The sequence below is a fragment of the Notamacropus eugenii genome, chromosome 5 (assembly GCF_028372415.1).
Source record: "Notamacropus eugenii isolate mMacEug1 chromosome 5, mMacEug1.pri_v2, whole genome shotgun sequence".
Classification (NCBI taxonomy): domain Eukaryota; kingdom Metazoa; phylum Chordata; class Mammalia; order Diprotodontia; family Macropodidae; genus Notamacropus; species Notamacropus eugenii.
In genome coordinates this window covers 184,105,116-184,117,298 of record NC_092876.1, presented here as the reverse complement: position 1 = coordinate 184,117,298, position 12,183 = coordinate 184,105,116, and the positions used below count along the sequence as shown (strand labels likewise).

Sequence of the window (12,183 nt, the reverse complement as noted above, 5' to 3'; positions counted from 1 at the left end):
TCATCTTTGCTACTTTCTCTCATGCAGGGGAAGTATGGACCATTGCTATGTTTGCCAACCATCATCCCCACTTCCTCCCTTACTACTTTTCCTAGCCCCTAGATAAAGGAAATAAGTTATGGCAGGGGGCCTGGCTGGCATCTTCCTTCCACCCACAGTCCAGCCAAGGCTCCTGAGGCTCAGGCAGGAAGGCCCCTGGGTACAAACTCCATCTCATTCTTCACTCCCTCCTTGGTCATTCCAGGGCTTTGAACCCTGTGGCTGAAGGGGTCCCTTGCTCGACAGCCTGTCAACTGTGCTGAGTGCCAGGTTGCCTCAGCTCTATTTATATCCTGTTTCCAGCATGGCAGCACCCTGCCAAGTGCTACTTCAGACCAGCTGGTAGGATTCTTTCTCCCCTCCTGTGGGAGATAAAAAACCCCAAACTGACTGATCTCCACTCGTGCAGCACTTCCAAGTGTGCACCCAATGATCTTCCTCTGCCTCGTGGTAAAACTTCCTCCCCAACCTCTGGCTCTGATGGAATAACATCAGGTGATTCCCTGAAGGCTTGAGGTTTCTTGGTTTTCAGTGGGGTGGGATGAGTCACTGACTTCCCCCCATCTTAATTCTTTTCTACTGGAGCTGGACCCTGGCCATCCTAGCCCTAGGGAGGAACATGTTCTCTGATTTACCTTTTGCCAAAATATTGTCTGTCCAGACTGTTAATTTCTGGTAGTTTTTGTGGCATCTTGGGGTTGCTTACAGTGTATCACTTCCAAAATGGTAAGCTGCTAGCCAAGAATAAGACAGAATGCCCTGATGGTGGTGAAGGTGGATGGTGGTGGGGTTATTTCTCTCTCCTTTGGCAGTGAAAGAGATCGTTATCCTGCCTTCACAGAAAGACCACCAGGCATTTTCTTGGTGCTGTTGTCTTGGTGCATTTTAGGGTCCCAGCTTCTCCTCTGACTCCTACTTGGATGCCAAGTTCTGGAGCAGTAAAAGTACCAGGTCCCATTCTACCTGGTTAGATGACAGTTGCCAATAGCTGCGCCCTAGAGCATGACCCTGTCCATCTGGACTGGTCTTCCCAGACCTGGGCAGTTCTATCTGCCCTGGGGCTTTTAAATTGGAGGGGAATATGTGTCCCCATCATTGGGACAGGCCCCTGGTGCTTCTGTTTCCCAGCCCAGTGAGCCAGGGAACAACCTCGCCTCTGGGTGGGGTTCAGTTGAAGAAATTCAAGCTACCACAACTCATTTCTAACCAAGACAAGCCTGGAATGAAAGGGATGGGGAGAATGTAATGTTCTCTCACTCTGGCTATTTCGGGTCTCCACTGTCGGAGACACTTGTATTTTTGTTTGGCAACTGGGATTCTGGATGATGCTTCCATCTTGTTTCATCCAAATCCTTTCTGTCCCTGGCTGTCAGGGTAGCTGGTCTTTCCCAGGTAGGTCCTAGGGAAAGCAGAGGAGAGAAAACTGGGTGACCCTGTGTCTTGTGTCTTGAGGCAGTTGCACCTCTGCCACTGTGCCATACTGTGTCCTTCATTTTAGTATCCGTACTGGGTGATCTCAGGACGTGAGTGTCACTGATGCATTAAGGAGCAGGAATAGCATCGTGTCTTAGTTAAGGTTAAGGTTGGGTGAAGCCTCTACTGGCATTCTGCCTGTACACAGTTTTCTAGGGGTAGGAAGCCTAGATTATCCTTCCACAAACTTGGACCCTTGGCCCCAGAACATCAATAGCAATGACATCAAAACTTCCTGGTCACTTTTTTTTTAAATTTCAAAAAAAGTCAATTAGATTCTGAACAACAAAGCCATCCAAGGAAAGGAAGGCATTAAAACTGGGCCCAAGGGAGAAGTAATATGGGAAAGAACAAGCAAGTGACAGGAAACTTAGGTGAATGGGGAAAGTTAAGAAACCTGAGGGATGAATCAATCTATCCTGTAAACTCCAGATCCTGGGGGTCAGCTGAATATCTCTCAAAGATGGTCTCTCTCTCTCTCTTTCTCTCTCTGTCTCTGTCTCTGTCTCTGTCTCTCTCTCTCTTTCTCTCTCTCCCCCTCCCTCCCTCCCTCCCTCCCTCTTCTGGCATGGTTGGCAAGGAGCAGACCATCCTTAGATACACTGCTAAGACTCTGCTGCAGGGAAGCCTCCTGTAGAAACCAGTAGTGGATCTGCCAAGACCCTACTGTGCCCCTAGTATATCAGAAGCATATTTCTTGCACTGTGCTAGCAAAGGGTCCCTTTCTGATTGGGAAGTGTGTTGACTCCGGCAGTTTTTGATTTCTATTATACCTTGTTGCTGTCTTCTAGAAAAGGTAGTGGCAGGGGTGTTTGTAGCTAAGAAGCTACAGGTGTCTTTGGACTGTAGGGCTGAAGAGGACCCTGGGGAGAATCTGAATGATGTAGTTAGGCTCACTGAGCTGGGGCTGATCCCTTTGGGAGTCTATGACTTTCTGCTGCTGTGTGGCATCATCTTGCTTGGCTGCAGGCCTGGCGTGGGGCTGAAGAATCCTTGAGGCTTTGTTGGGCTCCCTTGTCAGGATGAATCAAGCAGAGCCCCGGGAATCACTGGGAGAGGAATGGTGAACAGTCACTTGACAAGTTGCTGAGTACCAGTTTCCATTGGGATCTCTTGAGGTGATCTTGGTTTTTTTGTTTTTTTAAGCAGAAAAATAATTGATTTAGAAGGCTTTGGTATTCTTAGGTATGATTTGGGGTAGAGGAAATGAATGCTTCATGATGTTGGACCTCTTAAATGAGCCTGTGGGCTTTGTTTTTTTTTGGCAGGGAGTTATTTGTGCATTAACACACATGTGCACGTACACATACACATACAAATCTGTTCATCATGCTCTTTTGAGGAAAGCTTGGCCTTACACAGGTGCTGATACTATCTCTTCTTCCTTCTTAGCACATCAGGCCAGACAGGGTTGAATGTTGTTGTGTGCCAGCTGCTAGATTTCTTCTGTGCTTTAATATCTCCATGACCAGGCAAAACATACAGGGTCAACCTGTGCCACCTTCCTAGGTGAAGAGAGTTTTATAGAGTGGGAATGGTTTCCCTCTTTGGAGAGTTTCCTTGAGAGCAGGTAACTTTAGGTCTTCCTTCAAGGGTCTGAACTGGAGTGACTAGGCAAGGATGCTTTCACCTGGTGTGATGCAGAGTGGAGATTTTGCTGACATTTTTAGTTGGGGTATGTGTGTGTGTGTGTGTGTGTGTGTGTGTGTGTGTGTGTGTGTGTGTATTCATGTATGAGCACGTCTATCTCCAAACCTTCTTTCATTTCTTTTTCTTTGTTCCTGAACAATTAAAGTAGCATTAGACTTCCCAAGATATCCAAAATTCTGCTCTATTTTATCCAAAATCTTATTCTACTTGAGATACAAAACCCCTGGCTACCATCTTGGAGGATCTTACTGATTGTCTTGCAGGGTAGAAGCTGCTTTGGGGGCAGTCCTTCTTTAGTTCCAAACATTGATCTTTCTCCTTTCTTTTTTTAAAATAATACCCCTAACTTCCATTGTCACAACTTTATTGTTGAAGAAGATTGAAGCTAGGGAAAAAATAAAATGGTTCTCAAGGAATCCCAAAGCAGGAAGCACAGGAGAGTAGATCTGAACCCCCTTATGTTTAAGGATAGGAAATAGCATTTGAGGAAGGAGGTGGCAAAAACCAATAGCATCTCAGCCTTGCTCTTCATTTTCTAATTACCAGATGAGGTTGGACATAAGGCCTTGGGGTCCTGTGGCAAGGGAACATGACTCTATGCTCCACATGGGTGCTAGAACATTGACCTCAAAGGTAGGACTTTGAGTACTGAGACACCATTTCGTTAACTGAGGAATGCCTTGATTCCAGTAAGTTAACTGGGTTATTGCCCCTCCTGCATTGAGGAGAGGATAGTCCCATGGGTGTGGTTTGGGAAGGATAGGACAGTTTTACTATAGGAAGACTGGTGGATGATTTTGGGTGTTTCCCTTTCCTCCATCCTGTGTTGATATTTTCAATTTGGTATCCTCTAACATGTGTTCATGTGCTGTCTCTTAACTCTCTTCCTGTTTAGGGGACAAAGGGTGGGGAGTTTCAGAGTTTTGGGTATCAGTACATATGTTCAAAGCAGTGGCTTCTCAAAAGGAGGGAATGAATGCAGGAGGTAGCAATTTAAGATTCTTAACTCCTCCCAGGATTTAAACCCGAGGCTGAGGTTTGTTCTCCTGATTGGGGGCAAATTCCTTCTGGTTTTTTTAGGAAGAGCTTTTTAGGGTGGGGTAGGGTAGGGTGGATAGGGGTGGGAGAGGAACTGTACATAAGATGTTCAGTAAATCTGTGGAGAAACATAGTAGAAGAAGAGCTATCAATTTGTCATGGCTTGAGAACTATTTGCATGTAAAGGAGCTTTGGGGAAGTCCCAGGAAGAGCTATTTAGAAACTAAGGAACAGGAAGGGAGATTGTTGGGGAGTTGTAAGGAGCTAGAAAGATCCCTTTTTAAGACAGCTTCTCATAATTCCATCTGGAGATAAGGGGTTCCACACATCAGTATTCCTAGGTCCAGCTCAGCCCTTGTGCTTCTGTAGAAAACGGGAAATGGTATTGGATTGAGAACTAGAGTCATGTTGGTAATAGGGCCAGTTACCCTTGGGAAGGGGGTCCAGGTTGTATCTAAGGACCAATCCTAGATGGGGGGATCCAAGTGGCATTAGGAGCTGGGACATAGGGAGGGAATAAAATTCAGTTGCAAAGAATACATTGGAACATGGAAAGCTAAGAGGTGTGGGGCAGAGGATATTTTGAGATATGGAAAAGAGGCTGCGACTAGAAGATGGGGTGGAGGGTGAAGGGAATAAGGGACTGTCATTCTACTTCAGACATTTTCAGATGCCCTATCAGTCTTCCTAAAAGGAGCAAGAGTTTAGTGTCCTAGAACTTTGACCATCTAGGGAAATGCAAAAGGATTGGGAGTAATCATCCTGAAGATAGGAGAACTGGTTCTTGGAACCTTCAACCATTCTGATTGAAGGATGAGACTGTGGTTGAAGGAAAACTGAGGGACAGCTTGCGTTTTGGGCAATAGAGGTTTTTCTTATTTTGAGACCTATTGCTATGAGATTAAGCTCCAATGCAAAATGTTTAAGCTAGAGACTTCTCCTTGGAGATTCCCTTTGGAGTGTAGACTCACTTTATCTATATTTCTGCTAGGGCTACTTAGGCTTTGATATGAAAGACTGTCCTTTCCTCTTTCCATCACTAGTCAGTCACTGGTGAGATAAGCTCCCTGTGACCATTTTTTAAGGAGAAATGTCCAGATAGTCTTTTTCTGTTGTCCTATTGGCAAAGGAACATCCTATGGTATTTGTGAGGTGTCAGGGGAGTCTTGGGACAGGGGCTGGGTCTGGGTCTTCCTATCCCATAATCACTATTCTCTCATCTTAAGGAGCAGACATCTTGCTTCAGACCAAGAAACTCCTCCTTGACCTTGAGCTTGGGGCTCCTGCCCTCACTTTCCCCTTTCTGGACAGTCACTGATAGTCATTCCTCTGGGTAGTAAGGCAGGGTCGACTGAAAGTGGCCTTAAGTCTGAGATCCCAGCCCAGTGACAGACCCTCCTTTCCCCGCATGTGTCCTAATTCTACCTCCTCCTCAGTGTTGAGGTAGAATTATGAACTTTTCTGCTTAGGAAGAAATCCAGAAATAAAGCTGAGGCCTAGGTCCAACTTTTACATTGTCTCTTCCTTGTTGTCCCAGATCTCTGTGGCCATTCCTTTCCTCAGATAAACTAGCCCCTTGCTACTGAACCCTAACTTTGATTCTTGCAAAGGGATCTTAGCAAATGTAGGTAAAGGTGTTGGATTATGGAGGAGTGGGATTATGGCAGTGAACTCCATTTGGAGCTGATGGAGGTTATTTCCAGTGTAAACTGAAATGTACCCCCTTAATTTCCCAGGGGTTTTATGAGAAGACTTTCTCTAGGGGGAGGAGAAATTGCTACATACTGAAAAATAGTGTTAGTGACTTATCATGCTTCATAGGCAGCAGAGTCAGGGCCATAGGCATTACAGAACACTGTGCAAACCATTAATAGGAAGTGAGTTGAAATCCACTTAGTTTAATATTTGGCATTGCTTTCTAGTATGGACCCACAGTAAGCCAGGGCTCTGAATAGGATTAAGGGGAGTAGTTCCTTGCTTTGGACCATCTGTCTGGGAAAGGAAGAGGAAATGAAGTGAAGGGGTGGTGTGGGCTCAGTTCCCATCTCCTTGGCTCTTCAACTTATGTCTACCTCATGCTCCCTCATGGTTATTAGTGCAACTTGTTGAGCTTCCTGGTCTTTGAGGTACACCCTTCTTCCCCTTCCTCCTAGTATCCTTGGTTGTCCTGGATTTGGTTAAGGAAAGAGGCAACCTTCTCCTCCCTTTTTTCTTCTTCCCCACCCCCTATTTCTTCTTGACTTCAGGGGTTCTGAATTTGTGCATGGTTTGGATGGTATCGGGGTGGGGAAGGGGAATCGGGGAGGGGTGGTGGGTTGGTTTGGGGTTGGGGGGATTTGAGTTATTCAGCCTTAGAGATGTTGCAAGCATGCTTTCTGGTGATGTTTTCACATAAGTAAGTGGACGGGACAGATGCTTCCTTGCACTTTCATATCTAGTATGATGGCTTGGGGGCTTAGCTTCCTTTTACCTTAGGGTACATGTGAGAGGTCATTTCCACTGGAAATAAACGTCTCTATGGGTCACCTGGCAATCCTGGGTGAGTAAACTGCTAATCAACAAATATTTATTGAGCCTGCTCCATGCAAGTGACTTGGGGAGGTCTATCAGTAGATAGCTGGATACTATCTGAGTGTGGGGAGTAAAAAAAAAATCCCTCCCCTTTTTCCAGGGGCTACACAACCTCCATCCACTTCTGTAGACATTCAAGGGTTGCCTTTTCTCTTTGGGGTTTAGGAGCAGGCAGAAGTCCTGGATCTCTCTGCCTGAGGTCTACTTTATATGCTTCTCTCCCAGTTTCAGGAAGTCTACTTATGTGAATGTGTGTGTGTGTGTGTGTGTGTGTGTGTGTGTGTGTGTATGTGTGTGAGAGGAAAGAGAGAAAAAGAGAGAGAGAGAGAGAGAGAGAGAGAGAGAGAGAGAGAGAGAAACATGAACATGGAGATATGGCAGGCAAGATTTTGAATTTGCCCCTAAGGGGAGCCAAGCTCCCAGTTCCCCATTCCCATTTTTCCTGAGAAATGTCAGGCATAAGATACCCTCCCTCCTGTTGATTCCCAGCCAGACAATTTTTGCTTTGGCAGGAGGATTACAGAGAAAATCTTCCATCTTCAATGTATTTTTATGAAGATTGTACATAAAATTATATAAATATATAATTTGTTCTATTTTAAAGAGAGAGGGGAACTTATGTAAGGGCGGGGTGGGTGGGATAGGGCACAATGAGAAGATGTAACAGCAGTATCAAGTAGGCTGCCAGCAAGTGCTCCATTTGGGAGGGGTGGAGTGTGGGAGGGCATAGATTAGAGCAGGACAAGAGGAGCGGGAGGAAAGTTTTTCTTGAGCTGCATTCAGAGTCCTCCACCTCTGCATTCATATATATATTATACGTACATAAATATAATATATATATGAAACCTATATAAAGACTATCTATCTTATCTCTATATCTATCTCTATACATATATATGAAGTCATAGTTCGCTTTATTTTTGTACCTGTGCTTTGAGATGCTTCAAACACAACCACCTAGTCCAGGTAGTCTGGGATCCTTGCTCACTTCCTAATGCCACCTCTCTCCTTTTCCTTGCTCCTTACTCCCTATCCCCCTCCCTTAATTTTCCCAGTTGCTCGGGTCTGTCAGAAATACAGAAAAGGAAAACTGAACAAAAGGAGAAACCTCTCGGATGCTTGCAAAGAGGGTGGAGAGAAATGAGAGAAAGGGAGCCTCGGGGTCTGATTTCAGTTCCCACATGACTTCTCTTGATGTATGTGGGAATTGTGACCTGGGTTCTCTCTGCCCAATCACATAACAGATGACACCAGGGGAAGGCACCATGGGAAAGAGCTGCCAGGAGGGGATGCTTTGGGAGCAGTTCTCTACAATGCTCTGGCCAGGCCTCTAGTCATCTTAAAAGTGTCCGGTTCAACCATGAGAGTGCTAGAGATGATAAGACCAGGAAAAGCTAGAAAGCTAGTGGTGACCCAAAGTAATACCTGTCTTCTATTATGACATCTTTGCTTAAATAACCATTGAGAGGCTGAGAGGCCAAGAGGCCATGGGCATGGATCCAGGTGGTACTATCAGCAGTGCCAGGAGAAAAGAGACCCTGGCTTTGCAATGCTTCAGGTTCTTAGAACCAGTGGAATCTGGTATCTAGTATGAATATAAATATAAAATTATATATATATATATAATATTTTTCCAATTGTTGTTATTCTTTAGTTGCAAAGCAAAATGCAGTTTGAAATGGAATGGCACAGCCCTGGGGGCATTGAGTGAAGTGGGGAAATGGGATGGGGGGTGGGAATTGGGGAGCAATGGGAGAAGTGGGTGGGTGCCCAGGGTATGGGCTTTTGTAGAAGCCAGAGTACTGAATTGTGTGCTAGATGTAGAGAATTTGATATAAAATGGGCCCCTCCTGCAGTTTAGTAGAAAACCTTTTGTTGGGTGAGTAGAAGTTTCCCTGGAAACTTAAGACCTCCACTGCAAGGATCTTATACCTTGTAACCTCAACATTTGTGTCTTCTTTTTTCACTTTCTAGGAGATCAGTTTGATATATGTCTGGCACTGGGTCTGATTTTACAGAGAGGTAGGGCATTTTGCTTTTGCTCCTGTCCATCACCTAGAAAAAGCAATATTAATCCCCAGATCCAAATGGGCTGCTCTACAGGAGCTCCTGTGTTGGGCTGTTGGAGGAGAAGGGGAGGCAGAATGCCTCAGTTCCCTGAAAGGGCCTTTTGCAAACTTTGCTGGGAATTATTTGAAGAACAGGTGAGTGTAGAGACTGAATTTGACTTTTGAATCCTTGAATTCCTGGAGCACTTCTCCCCGGGTTTTGTTAGTTTGGCTGCCCAGAGAGAACCTTAAGTTGACCTTTGGAGCCCAGTGGGCCTTGCCCATATGGGAGCAAAGGGGATGTTAGTAGTGTGTGCAGCAAGAAAGTCTTTGTTAGGCCTTCTCATGAAGTCAAATGAGAACAGGCATGGATTACCAGAAAAGGTTCCCAGGGAAAAGGTTTTGAAAGGAACCAGATCACTTCATAGGTGATCAGGGACTTTAGGACTAGGTGATCTAGCCCACCAAGTAGAAATCCCCAAACAAAAGTGGGGGCCAGAGTGCCAGAGGACTTTTTATGGTTTTCCTTCTTATACTACTCACTATTGCTGCTTGTACTCCTGGGGAGAGAGATTTTCCATTTCCTTGCTCCCATTCCCTTTCTAGGACTTCCAATCATTAGGATCCCAGGAGGTTCACAAGATGAATCTCTCTCTGTAAGGACCCTGCTAAGCCACATGTCCACAGAGATAGAGGAATTCCTAATTCTGTCCCTCCTCTCAATCCTCAACAACTCATTTTTGAAGCTTTCAGTTTGAGGCCAATGATTTAAGGGAAGATATTCCCTCCTTGTCCTTGACAAGCAGATCTCAGAGGGAGAGTGGCCTCAACCCCTGCCATCCCCTGCCTCTGCCATCCTGGGCACTGGCACTGAGCCATCTTTATGGGAGATGGCAGCAGAAAAAGAAAGAAAGGAAACCCAGCACAGCTATCCCATTTCTCCATCCTTCCAAGCACATCCCATTCACACTTAAGGTGACTAAAGTGGGTAATTCAGACGGGTGCCTACCCCAAGGATTCCTGTCTCCCAGCTTTCTAGACACGGGGACTCAGAGGGTCAGGCATGTTCTTGCTGAGCAGTCCCTGTGTCAGAGACCATCTTCCACATTGTCAGCAGGGTTGGATTACCCCACCCTTATTCAGTGTAAGGGGTTTGTGGTGCTTTGCTTTGCTAGGACAAGTAGAGTTTTCTCCATCGTATACTTGTCTTTGCTGTTTAGGACCCTTAAGACCTGGCTGAAGAGGAATGACTGGGGGTTTCTGTCCCCCCTCTCCTGCCTTGCTTTGGTCTTCCTTTTTGTTTGGGGCAGAAAGGGTTCTCCATTGCTCTTTGGGGCAGATTTTCAGCAAAGCTATTCTCTTAGGAAAAAATAAAAAGAGCTGGGAGAAGGCTATGGAAAACTGTTTTACAAAGCACACTTTCTGCCTGTAAAAAATTAACCCTCTTGATGCCAAATAGTCCCAAGCCAGGGTGAGGGGGTACGCTCCTCCATCATTTCCTGCTTGTCTCCCTTGCCCAGGGCCTGACAGAGAGAATTCTCCACAGACATGACCTTGATTCTTGGAACTATCAGCTTCACTGGAGTTGGAAGTGTCTGGTTTGGAGTAGGGCAGAGTATTTCCAGTCACTAATGTCTTTCAACATGGGAGGCCAACCTGAAATCCTCTGTGGGAATGATTCTTCTGATTTCTGTGTAGGAAGCCACAGACAAAGGGTGATGGGGAGGTTGTATCAACAACACTCTTGTCCTAAATGCCTCTACTATAGGTACTAGTTTGGAAGGTCACTGTCTAACATCACCCTCTTTCCTAGCTGACTCCTTTTCTTCAGTAGGGAAAAGTTCTGTTGTTCAGCTTATAATCCTTTTACCCCATGACCTTTGGGCATTTTTAATAAAAAAAATGTCCTTTTTCTTTTCTTTTCACCCTACAGTCTGTAGACACACAAAGTCAGAGAGGAAGAAGCAGGAGGGTCACCGAAATGCCACCTTCTCCTGAGACCCCTTAGAACCTTCTGTACCTCGGGCGCAGCAGCCATTCACATCCTTTCTACTCCTCTTCTGATGAGTTTGGGGAGTCTGGGTGATATTCTTTTTCATCTTGGGATCTCTCTGTCTCTGCCTCTCTCATCTCTAGCTCTTCCTTTTCTTCTTTGAATTATTTTAGGGGGGGTCACTATCCATCAATGCCAGATGGCTCTCTTGTGAAGACCATTTAAACCTCGTTTCCATTTCTTGAATGTCTAGTATTACAATGTACTGCGCTAGGGTGCTTTATGGTGCTGTTTCCGAAGAGGCCAGCCGGATCGAATCACCCTCGTTCTGCTGGCTCCTTAACTTGTCGTATTTTGTCTTTTTTCTTTTTCTGGGAATAGGGTGGGAGATGAGGGAGTGGGAAGGAGGGAGGGAGGGAGGACAGGGAGGGAATGGGGAAGGGCTTTTGTTGTTTCTCTTTTTTGGGGTGGGGGGTGGGGTCAAATTAGTTGCAATGGGTGGCTGACTTCATGGTATTGGTTGCTGAGTGGTGCACGTTGATTAAAATTTAAAGATACAAACCAACAAATTGCACAGCCGCACACAGCAGAACACCATAAAATGTGAGTCTGAATGGCAACTAGAGGGTTAACTTTTGAACTTCAGGTATGTAACTCAAAAGTAAATTGAAAAAAAAAAGAAACCACTATTTTTTCAGTAAGCTTTTTTTTTTCTTCTGTAAAACAAACTTAGAAATACAAACTACCAGAACACGAACTCGGTGCTGTACCAAAGCCTTATATGAACTTATTCCGCGCTCTGTATAACCTGTCTCTATCAAGATCCTTGCTCTCCTGTTACCCCTTCTCAAAAGCCTGGGAATGCCAGCTATGCCCAGCCTGGGATCAGGACTTGGGGAACCTGTGGGGCCGGCCAAGGGGAGCCATCCCTGGATAAGGGAGCAGGTGGTGTTGACAGAGGAGTATTGTGCTCCTGGGGTTGGATGTGAAAGGGGTGTGTGTGTGTGTGTGTGTGTGTGTGTGTGTGTGTGTGTGTGTGTGTGTGTGTGTGTGTGTGTGTGTGTGTGTGTGTGTGTGTGTATGTGTGTGTGTGTGTGTGTGTGTATGTGTGTGTGTGTGTGTGTGTGTGTATGTGTGTGTGTGTGTGTATGTGTGTGTGTGTGTGTGTATGTGTGTGTGTGTGTTACCCCAAGGGTGCTAGTTGACTTATTGTGGGCCTGAAGGAGTGGCCTCAGTTTTGGGGGTTGGAGTGGGGAGAACATGAAAGTGTAGTCCTCCTAATTCCCCTGACTTTCCCCCCTCCATATGGGAATGAAGGTGGACTGGGAACAGCCAGTCTGGTTATCCCTAGAAACTCCAATAAAAGACACT

General features: G+C 45.6%; 1 protein-coding gene across 3 annotated transcripts in view; it reads left to right on the top strand.

Moving 5' to 3' along the window:
* IGSF9B (immunoglobulin superfamily member 9B) overlaps positions 1-11,202 on the top strand; it is a 79,688-nt gene extending 68,486 nt beyond the window's left edge. For 2 of the 3 annotated variants that reach the window (XM_072611626.1, XM_072611624.1), the window contains exon 21: positions 8,746-11,202. The gene's annotated coding sequence lies outside the window, so the exon portion shown is untranslated. The remainder of the gene's footprint in view (positions 1-8,745) is intronic. The other variant, XR_011967551.1, reaches the window with a different exon arrangement.
* The last annotated feature ends 981 nt before the right edge of the window (positions 11,203-12,183 follow it).